The sequence below is a fragment of the Aythya ferina genome (genome assembly GCF_964211825.1).
Source record: "Aythya ferina genome assembly, chromosome: 2".
Taxonomy (NCBI): Eukaryota; Metazoa; Chordata; class Aves; order Anseriformes; family Anatidae; genus Aythya; species Aythya ferina.
In genome coordinates, this window is record NC_140297.1 from 69,981,627 (window position 1) to 69,994,954 (window position 13,328).

General features: G+C 38.7%; 1 long non-coding RNA gene across 3 annotated transcripts in view; it reads right to left on the bottom strand.

The window, feature by feature from the left end:
- Window positions 1–6,568: 6,568 nt before the first annotated feature.
- Window positions 6,569–13,328, bottom strand: part of LOC311431112 — a 52,162-nt gene continuing 45,402 nt past the window's right edge. The window contains exons 8-9 of one of the 3 annotated variants that reach the window (XR_014689250.1): window positions 8,868–8,951; window positions 6,569–8,159 (exon numbers count right to left, since the gene is read on the bottom strand). This is a non-coding gene — a long non-coding RNA (uncharacterized lncRNA). Of the gene's footprint in view, window positions 8,160–8,867; window positions 9,012–13,328 lie in introns of all 3 variants that reach the window. The other 2 variants (XR_014689251.1, XR_014689252.1) reach the window with 2 other exon arrangements.

Below are 13,328 nucleotides of genomic sequence, written 5' to 3' on the forward strand. Positions count from 1 at the left end.
TTGAAATTTATATGCCTTCATGTTGTACACCATAATAGCTCTCATCTTGGCAAAAGTTAGCAGATTGTTCTCTGCTCTCAGGAGGAAATAGCATTCATTTTAGGATTTAATGGAGCTTTAGGGTTATCGTAACTCAAATTAAACTAAATCATCATGAATTATTTCTGAATCCCATGCTATGTGTTCTCTTTTTTTCCCTTTGTTGGCTTATGATCATGTGAATTTCAGATACTGGCAACTAAAAATTTGTGTGCTATATAACACACACCCACAGTTTGAAGGGGAATGGCAACACCTCCAGCTGCGCTTGCAATGACAGGAAGCCTGTCCTAGCATGAACAACACAAATGTATATCTGTTATGGTCCAGGAAGATGTTGGCGTGGGTTCGGGGAACTGTTTCATCTCTGATACAACAGCTACAAGTGTGAATTCTCATGCAGAGGTACTTCCACCAGCACACAACTCTATCAGTGTCATGCCTCATAAACACAGGAGAGGAGAAACTACCTGTAAAGTTTGGAAGAGTATTCCAAAATTATTTTAGAATAGCTTTTCAACAATTTAAAGAGATAAACATTCAGACCTATCAATAGAAAATTTCAGGTCATGTTTCTCCATTTATTTAAAACCTCCTGTTTCAATCAGAAATTGTAATGAATGGACTGTCAGCTACATTGGCATGGTAGTGCAGAAATGTGTACACTCATATGAAAAAATAGTTTTAAAACTTAAATTACTATTACATTAGTCATAGTGACCCAAAAAGAAATCTTATTTTAATATTTTTCTCATGAGGCTGTCCTTTTAAAGGTACCTTCCAAAAAGATTTCTGTGTACGTGTGCTAGTCCATCTGAGAGCTATACAGCTCTGTAGTATTTCTGGATGACATAGTCAGACTACGCTAGTTTAATTAGACAGTACATGAACTTTACTTTTTATGAAGAACTGCAGAGCCTAGCAATACATCACATGGTTGGGGAATTACTTCTGATCCAGACAATTCATAATTTCTGTATCGCTGCACTTGTGAGACTCACAGTTCTTCAGATTTTGAAATTTTAGCAGTATGTTCTGAATAGTGTACAACACAGTTGTGAGAAGTCAGTGTCATTTCTTCCCTGATAATCACTAGATGTTTATTTTAAACTAGATCACATGTACTTACAGGTTCAGATTTTGCCACCAATTTAACTTGTGGTTCACAGGTGATTTTTGTGAATGTATGTTCTTGATTAAAAGCCATTTAGGGTGAATAAGAAACAGGATAAATAACTTTTAGGTTATCTACATTTGACATGTTGTATTTGTTATATGTAATTATCTATGGGAACAAAAATGGAGAACAAAATACATGTAAGTAGCAAGTTATTTATTGCTGTGGATATTAAGCTACTTGGCATTACCTATGTACATAACAAACCATTTATAGATAAGGAACAACTATCGTCTTCCTATCAGAAACACAGTTTTTGTGCACTCAGCATAGCTTCTCACATGGAACAAACTCTTGCCAGAATTGCAGCGTAGCTTTGGATAAAGAAAATCCAGACAGTTTGGAAAGCCAGCAAGGAGGTATGTGTCCATACCACACCTGGCATCTATCAGTGTAACTTGGCAAAATGTGATACTACAATGGCAGTGATGTTCTTAACTCTCTGGCTCACTCCCATTGCCCTCCTACATAAGCATATCTTCTGCTGGCTAATGATAATTAGTTTTTACCTTGAAGGATGCTGTGACTAAAGCTACTTGCCTCACACTTAGTAGGATCTTTTGATATGAGAATATTAATGGGAGGAAAGGCAGGTGCACAGCATAAATTAACAACCACTAACAGCTAAGAAAGTCAAAGATACTAAACAGATATGTTGGCTTACCTTTATGATCTCATTTTCTGAAGGAAAAAATGTTTATGCAATCCTAGACCTAAGAAGGAAAATCAAATTGAATACTGAAAAAAAAAATAAAAATAAAGAAGTTGAATTCTGCATTTCTTTAATGCTTACTGACATACTCTGGAGGTTAATGTCTGTACATGAAAGATGCTGGACAAAAGGATTATGGAAGTCTGAGGAATGCCTTGAAATGAGGGAGCATGTAAAATGAAAATAAGGAAATCTGAGGAAGGCCTTGAAGTGAAGGGGCATGGTAAAATGAACATTGCTGTGCCATGTGTTTTTGGATACACCAGAACACACTCAAAATTAAGGGGGCCAAATACACAGTCACTTCCTTCCCTTCCTTCCCACTACTTCATTTCTCCTTTAAGCATGAACTCACTTTTTCCTCCTAATCTTCAGCATCATAACCATGGCTCCCTTTCCTGTTCCGTTCTCTTTTCTCCTCATACAAAGATAAAGGTTTCTACTGCCCATACTCCTATTGGTCCTTTTTTCCAACACAGTATTTTCCAAGTCCACCCCCTTCCCTTCCCTTCCCTTCCCTTCCCTTCCCTTCCCTTCCCTTCCCTTCCCTTCCCTTCCCTTCCCTTCCCTTCCCTTCCCTTCCCTTCCCTTCCCTTCCCTTCCCTTCCCTTCCCTTCCCTTCCCTTCCCTTCCCTTCCCTTCCCTTCCCTTCCCTTCCCTTCCCTTCCCTTCCCTTCCCTTCCCTTCCCTTCCCTTCCCTTCCCTTCCCTTCCCTTGTTTAATCCTTCCACAAAAGATTTAATTATCTCAACCAAGTTTCTCAAATAATCCTCCCATAAGCCAAGATACTAAAATGCAAGAGTTGGCCCCATTATGAATATTTTACACACAGAGGGGAGAAGAGGAAACCTGTATGATAGGAAAAATATCTAAAGGGGAAAAAAAAATAAAATAAAACTAGCAAGTGCAGTGGTTTCAGCCCCAGTGGAAAACACACATTTATTGGGAAGAATTCTCAGCAGTAATGCTGGAAATCTAACATTTTCTAGTTCAATTAGAACATCGGATCCTAGATATTGGTAAGAGGCTTGTTTCTCAGAACTTTGATACTGAATCAATACCATGCTAACTTGTGATGCATTAAAAAAGTGCAGGAGGTGTCCAAATGTTATTAATAGTTTCATCGCCTTCCCATATATTCTTCCAGACATACTTAGTTATTGTTTAAATTACTGTTTTATTGAAATAAAAACAAGCATGTTATAGGGTTACATGAAGTTGCACTTTGAAAGACAGCCTAGCAAATGCCAGAGAGTCTGGCTGCACTCTTCCTTCACTGGGCACTACAACCACAGGAGACATATGGTTTCACTTCAATTGTGGTCTGCTTTTGAATAATAGGAAAAATGGTCACCCCCCAAAAAAAGAAACAACAGTACCATATTTATGGCCTGGTGCAGGTTCAATGACATTTAAGAACATGATACATGAAAGAATTGCCTTGGTGAAGTCCCCATCCATGACAAGCAAGCTTTTCAGTGATGGGATTCATCTCCTCTGCCTTCACAGGTCTGCAGTAGAGGTGTCTACATCCCCTATCATGCAGGCTCCCTTTGTACTCAGTAGAGAAAAATAAGCACTTGTAGAGCACAATTAACCCGGTGTTAACTGTGAAAATGAGGAAAAACAGCGCAAAGAAGAAATTGCTTTTCTTCACTCGCAAAGAAAGACAAGGTAAATAAAGGAGATGATGACATGGGTGCTGTTGACTCCTACATTTGGCCAAACAACTCCAAGCCATGGTGCATACATTGAATAATACAGATGGTCCCTTCAGCATCCTGTACTGGAGCTATTCCATCTCCTTTGATCCTCCTAGAAGCTTTCTGCAATGACAACTTTCTTCTTTACATCAGTGTCTTAACAGTTACTGCATTGGAGTAGCTTCTATCACATTTAACAGCTAATACAGCTGATTCATTTTCCTCCTCACAATGCTCAGTTCATAGAAGAAATTTTTATAGTCTCTCAAAGTTATCTGAACTAGAAAATTCCATTTAACACTTGTCCCTTTAAAATTCTCACCTCTGTTTCCCTGTCTACTCATGTAGCAGTAGGCTCCATTCAGAGCCTACAATAACATAAATTAGTTTACTGTCATGACAGAGAAGTTTTGGGTTTATTTTTAAATGTGTTCTATTCTTTGTTGTGACCTAGATGTTGACCTAATAAATTATTTTTTTTCCCCACATAGGCCACTAATGCAACACCGGAATGCATCATATTTGACTGGATAAGCTGTTGAAATTGCCTACATCCACTTTTGTCTGTAGCTGCCATTAGGCTGACTATCCAATATAAGACAAAGTTTCTTCAGATGTTGATGGAATATCAGGAAAATATCAGATTTTTTGGCCAATTATATGATTAGAAGAAGGAAATTTACAATGAAAATACTGATCCAAACAGAAATAATTGATTTTAAGGAAAGAAGACCTACATAATCTTCATATTGTTAAAAGAAAACACAACCAATTAGCCATTCTGCTCATCTCCTAATAATTCATAGTTGAATACCATTTCCTTCTGTAGGGCTAATGAAATTATATATTTAAAATCTAATACACCGGTGTTTTCAAAAGCTACATTCCATTATGAAATAAATTAAGAATTCATCTATGATGATTATGAAACTCAATGAGATTTTTGCTTTCCTCCTTTCTTAATCCTTGGATTTTACCTATAGCCTGCATGGAAGTAATGCACATTAGTCAATTAATAGGCTGTTAAATGACAACAGTTCCAGGCAATTTAATTACTGTTGGTAAAATAAAAAAAAATGAATTTATGCATGTCAGTAACTAAATTCAGCTCCTATCCTTGGAAAAAATCAACTTTGAACATGATGGCTTACTTAGAAAAAAAAATGATTACTTCCTTGCTGAGTCATTTTTCGAAAAAAAAATAAAAATGTAAATGACTCTTCCAAACCTTCTCTCATTCCCTCCTAGTGCCAGGCAAAGTTTATTTTAAAAATATGTTACTGTTTCTGCAACAAAACACATTCAAAAATTTGTACATATGAGAATGAACCTAAATAAAGAAAAAGACCATGTTACCCAGAATGCTCTTCTATTTCACCCATCCTGTATTTGTATATAATTAATATATTAAAATGAATGATCTTTAACCATAAATTGAAATATGTAATTCTATAGTAAAACAGATATCTTTGCTATAGCTGATGATATTACAAGGTGGTTTGTGCAGGTGATAGCAATGGCATTTTCTTAATTGTGCATTATTTTTCTTTTTTGAAGTATCAAGAAATGATTTAGTATGGATAAAAGTGACCAGCAGAACAATTTATAATCCTAGATTTTATCAGCCCAAATATAATATAACAACATGACCAGAACAATTTATTATGTGCTATTCTCAGAAGACATCAGCATCACTTACAATCTGCTCTGGCATGTCCTATTCAGGAAAATTTCCTATTTATTTCAGTATTTAATACCAAAAGAAAGTCATGTAGCAGCATCCCAGTGGCTCCACCTCCCTGGTGTACATTCCACCACATTACTGAAGTGAGTTAGCCCCACCATGACTGTATGACCAAAGGACATCTTTCTCAGAAAACTTATTTTACTGCTCTGTGATGGTTTTTTTTCTGTGTAGTAATGCTCTGAAGTACATGATTGTTAAAGCAAAGAGCTCTGAGATACTTTCATTTTTCTGTCCTCTAATCTGTGTGGACTGTTAAACAAATTACTAACAGTCTCTTGAATGCCCAGAATACAGGGGAAAAAATGTTGGAAATGTTATTTTGGTTCACAGCACACTTTGTATTTTCTCACTATTGAGACTTTGTGTTTGACTAAGAGCTCCTCACTACAAATAAGGATATCACAGGTTGGTTTCATATATAATTGCAAGGATTGTCACAATAAATGTGACACCAGTGTCACATAGTCTGGCCTCAATAGCTAGCTATAAAATAGCTAGAAAAGGGATTAGATAAGAACTTCCACTTTCATCTTCCCCACCAAGCACTAGTTCCTCACTATGCAATAATATATACGGATCCTTTAATTATGAAATTGAATTTGATTCCCAAATGGAGAGACCCAGATCTGCAAACTTACACAAGTCATGATAGGCAGGACTGGCTGAGCAAGAACATTAGATTTCCCAGCCAGACAATGAAGAGTCCTTGCTTCTTGTATTCTTCTTCTTGTGTCTTGCTTTTCCTTTGCTTGTCCTTTACTGGAATGACATATTTTTGACTGTGATGAGAAATTACAAGTCTTGACTTTTTACTGACAGACTTGACTTTTTACTGACAGAAGTCCCAGAATTACTGGCAACTTCAAAAATGCCAGCTACATTAGGATGGGAGAGAATCTCTACACCATACTCAGATGGAAATACATGAGGCTATTCTAAGATCAGAACTTTTATCTCCCTTTTCATTGCCCACCCTCTGGATTCTATGCCCTTCTTTTCCCTGTTAAATGCATCCCCATACTCTATTGCTGTAGCAACCACCTATTCTAGACTGTGAAGTACTACTTGGTCCTGCAACTCTGACGGACTACGAAATGGAAGAACTGTTGTGTTGTACTGCAAATCATGCCATACACAAACCCAAGAAATCTGAGAGCTGTTTCTGCTTTTGTATTTATTTTACTGTATTCTTCTGTTCCATACTGTACTTTACATTTTTGTTGACACTTTTAAATGAAAATGAATACACACTAAAAGCACAAACAAAATTAAAATGAATGGCTACCAGTAAGTACTGCTTGTATGACACAGATATCAACAGTTGCTTTACTGCAGGTAAACTCTAAGCAAGCTCTCTGAAAACACATATTAAAATTGCAAGGAAACAGAATTACCGTATTCACTTTACTAATCTCAAGACTACCCGAAACAGTGATTTCCTAGAAAAACTCACCAATCCTCTGTTGCATGATAGCATCAACAAGTTAATAATCGGCAACATTTCAGCACATAGAATCACTTCACTAGTAAAACAGTGCAAATTTCTATTCAGCAGTTTCCCTAATAGTTCATTCTTTCATGTAACAATCTACTGCTTATGCTCTAGATGTAGGCAAAAGGCAGACAAGAGATACTTCCTTACTTTGGACAAACATTGCTACATTTCCGTTCATGATTTTGTGGACACAAATAGTTCTGCTTTAGTTGCACTGTGCAATAAAATATATATGGTATGTTAGGATTCACCGGTCTTAACATGAAATGCATGAGCAACAAGCCAGGTCCAGAAACATCAACTCTACTGTGCAAACACAGTGACTGTGTGATGCATGCAGTTAACTCAGTGCTTTCTAAGACTTATTGCACAAGGCTAGGCTGCAGAGAGTACATGTATATTACCTAAAACTAACCTGCTACAGTCATGTCCAACATATTCACATAAACAGTAGCACATACAGGTTCATCCTGCCTGTTAGTCTGCCTGTGCAGACTACTTGAAAATCCATCAAAATCTGCTGAGACCATCGGCTTCAATCAAACCAATTCAGCTTCTGCAGCCTAAACGTAGATTAATCACTGGCCAAAAACAACAGGAATCTGTGATCTATCGCATAAAGTCCATCTAATCAACTATGCAAATGCATTTTTCAGTAACAAGACCCTCAACCATCATAATACAGAAACTTTAGAGTGTCATAATGATCACTAACTAAGCAAAGATACCAGTTTTGATCTTTGCCAGTTGTACAGATCACTGTGGACATTGATAAAAAAAGCAAATGAAGCATTTTAATTTTTATGGCAAAGAATAATATAATATACAAACTTGCTGCAATACAAAACAAATCCATCTCTCCTCCACCCAATCCACAGTTACGTCATGATTAAGGCAATTACCACATACCATAAACATTCTTCAGTACTCCCCAACAACTCCGAGAGTTGGAACCACATTTATGACAATGCACTTTATCAGAGATAACCTTGCTATGTTTATTTCTTCTTGCAATGCACAGGCACCAGAAGGGCAATTGTGATACCTTCCTGGTATGCTCTGAACACTGTTTCCCCTTTTACTTCTTCCATAAAGAATCAAGAGCTTCTTTAAGGCAGTTTTGCTAATGACCTGGCTGAAATCCTTCCATCCAGAGAGGCGAGTTCAGTCACCCTGGTGTATATAGTATATCCCCTTTTCTTCAGGAATGTGCTCTGTTCTCAGTTGTCTAGTATGTTCTCTCGAGTTTGTAAGTCTCCATATGTTTATATGGCAAATGCCAACAGCTGAAATAATAAACAAAGCAAGCAAGCAAGGGTCATAATAAGAAAACTATGGACAGACATTCAGTTTGTGCCACACTGCATCATCTACTTATTACAATCTACTTAGTAACAAATAAAAACAGCCAAAAGCATCCATAAGGATGAGAAGCAACCTACCTACAGAACAGAAGCAAGAAATGGTGCAAGAACTAAGAAAGAAGGAAAGAAGGAAAGAAGGAAAGAAGGAAAGAAGGAAGGAAGGAAGGAAGGAAGGAAGGAAGGAAGGAAGGAAGGAAGGAAGGAAGGAAGGAAGGAAGGAAGGAAGGAAGGAAGGAAGGAAGGAAGGAAGGAAGGAAGGAAGGAAAAAGAAAGAAAGAAAGAAAGAAAGAAAGAAAGAAAGAAAGAAAGAAAGAAAGAAAGAAAGAAAGAAAGAAAGAAAGAAAGAAAAAGAAAGAAGGAAAGAAAGAAAGAAGGAAAGAAAGAAAAGGAAAAAGATTATTTCAGAGAACTTCTTTTCATAGGCACTATTTACTACCTTTCCACTTCTTTCACTAAATGACTCATAATAGAAAGTACAGGGTGAAATATCTCCTCAGGGCATAGCCTACCCATTATGTGCTATTTCGAGAAATAGGAGGCATGATTTCACAGGGGCATTAGCAGGAATTCTTAATATTGCAGAAGGGACTTTGCATCCAAAAGGCAGCCAAAAGGAGTTTTAGGAATTACCTGATTCTTGCCATTCTTTGAAAATCCAGCAAAGCACTCTCAAGCTTGTCTTCGATGCTCCTCTTCTGATGTCTGTCCCTTCGTCTTTTCTCAAGTTAGCAATAGCATAAGGAATTATTGTATCAGAATGCTTTCAATATCAGACTATATAAAAACAAATGTCTATCAGGAATTTTACAATGTAAATACATCTTTTCAGGACTTGCAGAGCAAATGAATCTAGGAGTTATTGTCCCTTCATCCTTTAACCTCCCATCTTCCAAAGCCTCTGACACATCTACCATTTTCCTTATGCATTAGCTATTGAAGTAGCAGATTTCAGAAATGCTTTCCAAGGAAACTCACATTCAATCCCCCATTTGTAATAGAGATTTAAAATTTAGTTATCTACTGTGAATAATTAGTCTCCTAGAAATTACTGTGGTAATATTTAACATGACATGGGTTCTCTGCTCTGCTCTTATTCCATATTTCAATATTTTATATTGTATCTCTTGACAAACCCTACCAACCAAACCTTCCAGTCTTTACTGAAGATGTCAGGCTATAGATAACAGATAACAATTGTCATTCTGCATTGCTAGCAGAGGGCTGCTGACTTGCACATGGCAATGCTTTACTAAAGCTATAACTCACTGGGCAAGAGAAGCAACAGAGTCAATTGTCAGGGCAATGACAAAGTGAAAACGGCAAGATGTTTTACAGTTTGTTGTGTTCTGTAGTTAACAGCTATCTTCATTTTCTCTGAAAAATCTACTGAAATTAGACTCTTCAAATAAGACAACGATGAACAGAGTAAGTTTAACGAAGTGTCTGAACTGCAATGCCCAGTACAGGATCCAATATTTCAAAACCTATTTGATTGAAAAATGAGTTGCTAAACCATCATTTTAAAAAATGCTTATAAGGTTTTGTAGTGGGTTTACGTGGCAAGGTTTTAGTAGCAGGGGGCCATAGGGGTGGTTTCTGTGAGAAGGATCTAGAAGCTGCCCCATGTTTGGTAAGGGCCCCAGAGTTGACCAGAGCTGAGACAATAAGTGATGTTGTTTTGCACCTCTGTGAGAGCATAATTAAGACAGGGAAAAAAACGCTGCACCACACACAGCAGCTGGGAGAGTGAGAGGAGTGAGAAACAGCCTTGCAGGCGCCAAGGTCAGTGAAGAAGGAGGGGGAGAGGTGCTTCAGGCATCAGAACAGAAATCCCCTGCGGCCTTTGGTGAGGACCATGGTGAAGCAGGATATCCCCCTGCAGCCCATGGAGTACCACAGTGGAACAGGGTTCCACGCTGCAACCCATGGAGTAGACCACGGTGGAGCAGGTGGACCTGCCCTGACAGAGGCTGCTGCCTGTGGAAGACCCCTGCCGGAGCAGATTCCAGGCCGGACCTGTAGCCCGTGGAGAGGAGACCACGCAGGAGCAGGTGACCTGGCAGGAGCTGCTGCCCATGGGGGACCAAGGTAGGAGCAGTTTTCTCCTGAAGGATGGACCCCGTGGTACGGACCCATATCTGGAGCAGTTCTGGAAGAGCTGCTGCCTGTGGGAAGCCCATGCCAGATCAGTTCATCAAGGACTGCATCCCGTGGGTGGGACCCCACAGCACAGGGGACGAGAGTGACCGAGAAGGAGCGGCAGAGAAGCGCTGTATACTAACCATAACCCCCATTCCCCCATTCCCCTACGCCACTTGGGGGGAGGAGGTGGAAGAGAGTGGATGGAGGGGAAGGTGCTTTTGGTTTCCTTCCTCTGTTTCTCACTTCTCTAGCTTGTTAGTAATAAGCAATACATCTGACTGTCTCCCTATGCCAAAGTCTGTTTTGCCCGTTACAATAATTACTGTGTGATCTCCTTGTCCTTATCTCAACCTTTGAGCCCTTTTCATCGTATTTTCTCCCCGTTTCTCTTTGGAGGGGGGAGTGAGAGAGTGGTTGTGGTGGAGCTCGGCTGCCCACTTGAGCGGAACCACCACAGGTTTCTGTGGCTTTATATGTGGAAGTGCTTTGTTAATTCCATCAATAACTAGGATGAAGCAAGGAATATGAGTGCATTTAGTATATGCCATCTAATTTCAATATTTTAAGGATTCTTTGTGTAAGGATTATAAGACTTTTTGTATATTTTCAAAATCTGTGGCCCTATAGAGGAAATAAAAAAATGCATTTTCTACACAACAATGAAAAATCAGAATTTAGAATATATGCCATGTGGATATCCGCTTCATGTTGTTCTGTTCATAAGACTAGGTCTTGGAAACACAGCTCCTAGTCTCATTACTGCCTATGAGGATGTTCTACACTGGGATCCCAAACAGCAGCAGCCTCTTGTTTTGGCTTCCCAAAGTTCAGCATTTCAAAAAAGCAGATACCTTGTATGCTAACTCATCGCAGCAGTATTCCAAACATCTTACAGGGAGAGCCTGTTTTACCTAAGTACCCACCATGGCAGGCAAGCAGACAGACCACTCATGGAGCGTTGAAAATCACAAAAGTTGTTTTAGGTGCCTTGATCCCACTCCCAGTCATTTCACTTCTCTAATATGCTTTGGTAAATCCTAGGTATCCAGCTGCATCCTCAGACAGCCAAATTATGCTATAGAAACAAAATGACACAGACCACCACTACCACCATTACTTGCTTTGTCTGTGCTGGAAAGCCAAGCCAGCTCCCACCTCTGAGAGGGGTCAGAAAGCTATTTCTTGAGGGGACCCTGGAGTCACCAAACCAGCAACTTTGCCTTCCTCTCAGCAACATGAACAGCAAGTCTGGGGTGGCAGGTCTTTCTTCTTGACCTTGTATTCCAGCTCTGACTCCTGCAGGAGGTGCTGCCCATCGCTGGGGTGGCAGGTAACTGCTTTTACTGCTGCTGAAAGGGCTCCTCACACCTCATCTGCCGCCACCCCCTCATTTTTCCCTGAAATCCCCTAAACAATCATTGAACAGGACCTGCAATTTTCAGCCACATAACTTTAAGCAGTTTAAGAGCCTAAAACTGAGGTCTTAATCACCTTTAATTGTCCTGCAGAACAATCACACTGTGTCTTAGGAAGTGGACCTAAAATAAAGTACCAACGCTTCACCTCCAATGAAGAACTCTTGCTAACAAATGGTACGTTACACCCAATGAAGCCAGGAGTCCCACATCTAAATGTTGCTATGAATAAGTCATCTCTTTCTAAAGGCAGTCCAAAAGCAAGAAAACATTGCAATTGCCAAAAAGATTATTGCTTGGACCACCATATTCAAAACATCTTGCAACCTTTATAAACTAGGCCAGGTGATCAAAACCAAAGTCCTTATCTTTCCTAAAAGTTGGTGTCAGCAGCTGCACTTCCCACTAAGACCTACCACCTATTCCTTGTGTGATGGTAAATGATTATAGGCAGACACATCTGCTGCTTCATTTTAATCAGTTACTTAATCAGCTTGCTTAGAATGAACTGGTTTGGCTCAACTGACTGAGTGACAAAACATGTCAAAGTAGAGGGCATAATAAAAATGTACTGATAAATCATGGAAAAGTGATAGCATCATTCTTTTTATTTACTCTTTTGTTTCTATCAGAGCAAGTTAACCTCAGCTCCTTTCATTCATCTTTTGCTGTTATTGCTAGGAAATTTAGTATTTAGCTCAAGATGTTTCGCATGATGAATTATTAAAAATCTTTAACTGTTGGACAACCTTCTAGAGGTATAAGATTTTTTTTTTTTTTAAATTATCCCTCGTTTTGCTGTGAGGGGAGACTGCTAATGAAAAATGGTCCAGAATTATTGTGAAACAATTGTCTGTAGTGTAATCAAGTCTGCTTCTGCCCTCCAACTACTCCAAGATATAATGATACATGTATCATTAAGCAGCTGCTATGGATGCCTGAGGAAACTGGTAGAAATTTGTACCTATTGTTTTTCTTTCTCCACTTCAATCTGCTCTGTTACACTCCTTCCATCCACTTCCCATTGCACTTTTTAAATGCTTATAGACAGAGGTTTATATATACTTTGTGTTTGATTCTGCCATGAGCTACACTAGTATAACTCTTCACCTGAAGTCATGTCTGGAGACTCTGGTAAAGATGGCTTTTGAAGTTCCTGGATTAACTGATTGCATAATTGTGGAATCTTTAAAGTAAGCTCTTTTAGAGTTGTGATTTTTGTGGCAATAGGCTCTTGATAACATGCTTTGGAAAAAAAAAAAAAAAAAAAAAAAAAAAAAAAAGGAAAAAAAACACACACACTTAGGGGTGACATTTTCCCCAGTTGTCTATTCAGCACAGAGCACATTTTTGTGACTCTATCTAATAATATTTAATGACAAGCCACAATTTTGCCAATGAAAAAAGTCATTGTGTTCTATACACAACATACATTTTGATTCCTCTTCAAGCAAGTGGTCTCTTCCAGTAAGAGGCCACAGAAAAAGATGTAGGAAGAAACAAAATACTAGGAGCATTTACTGAGTAGAAAACT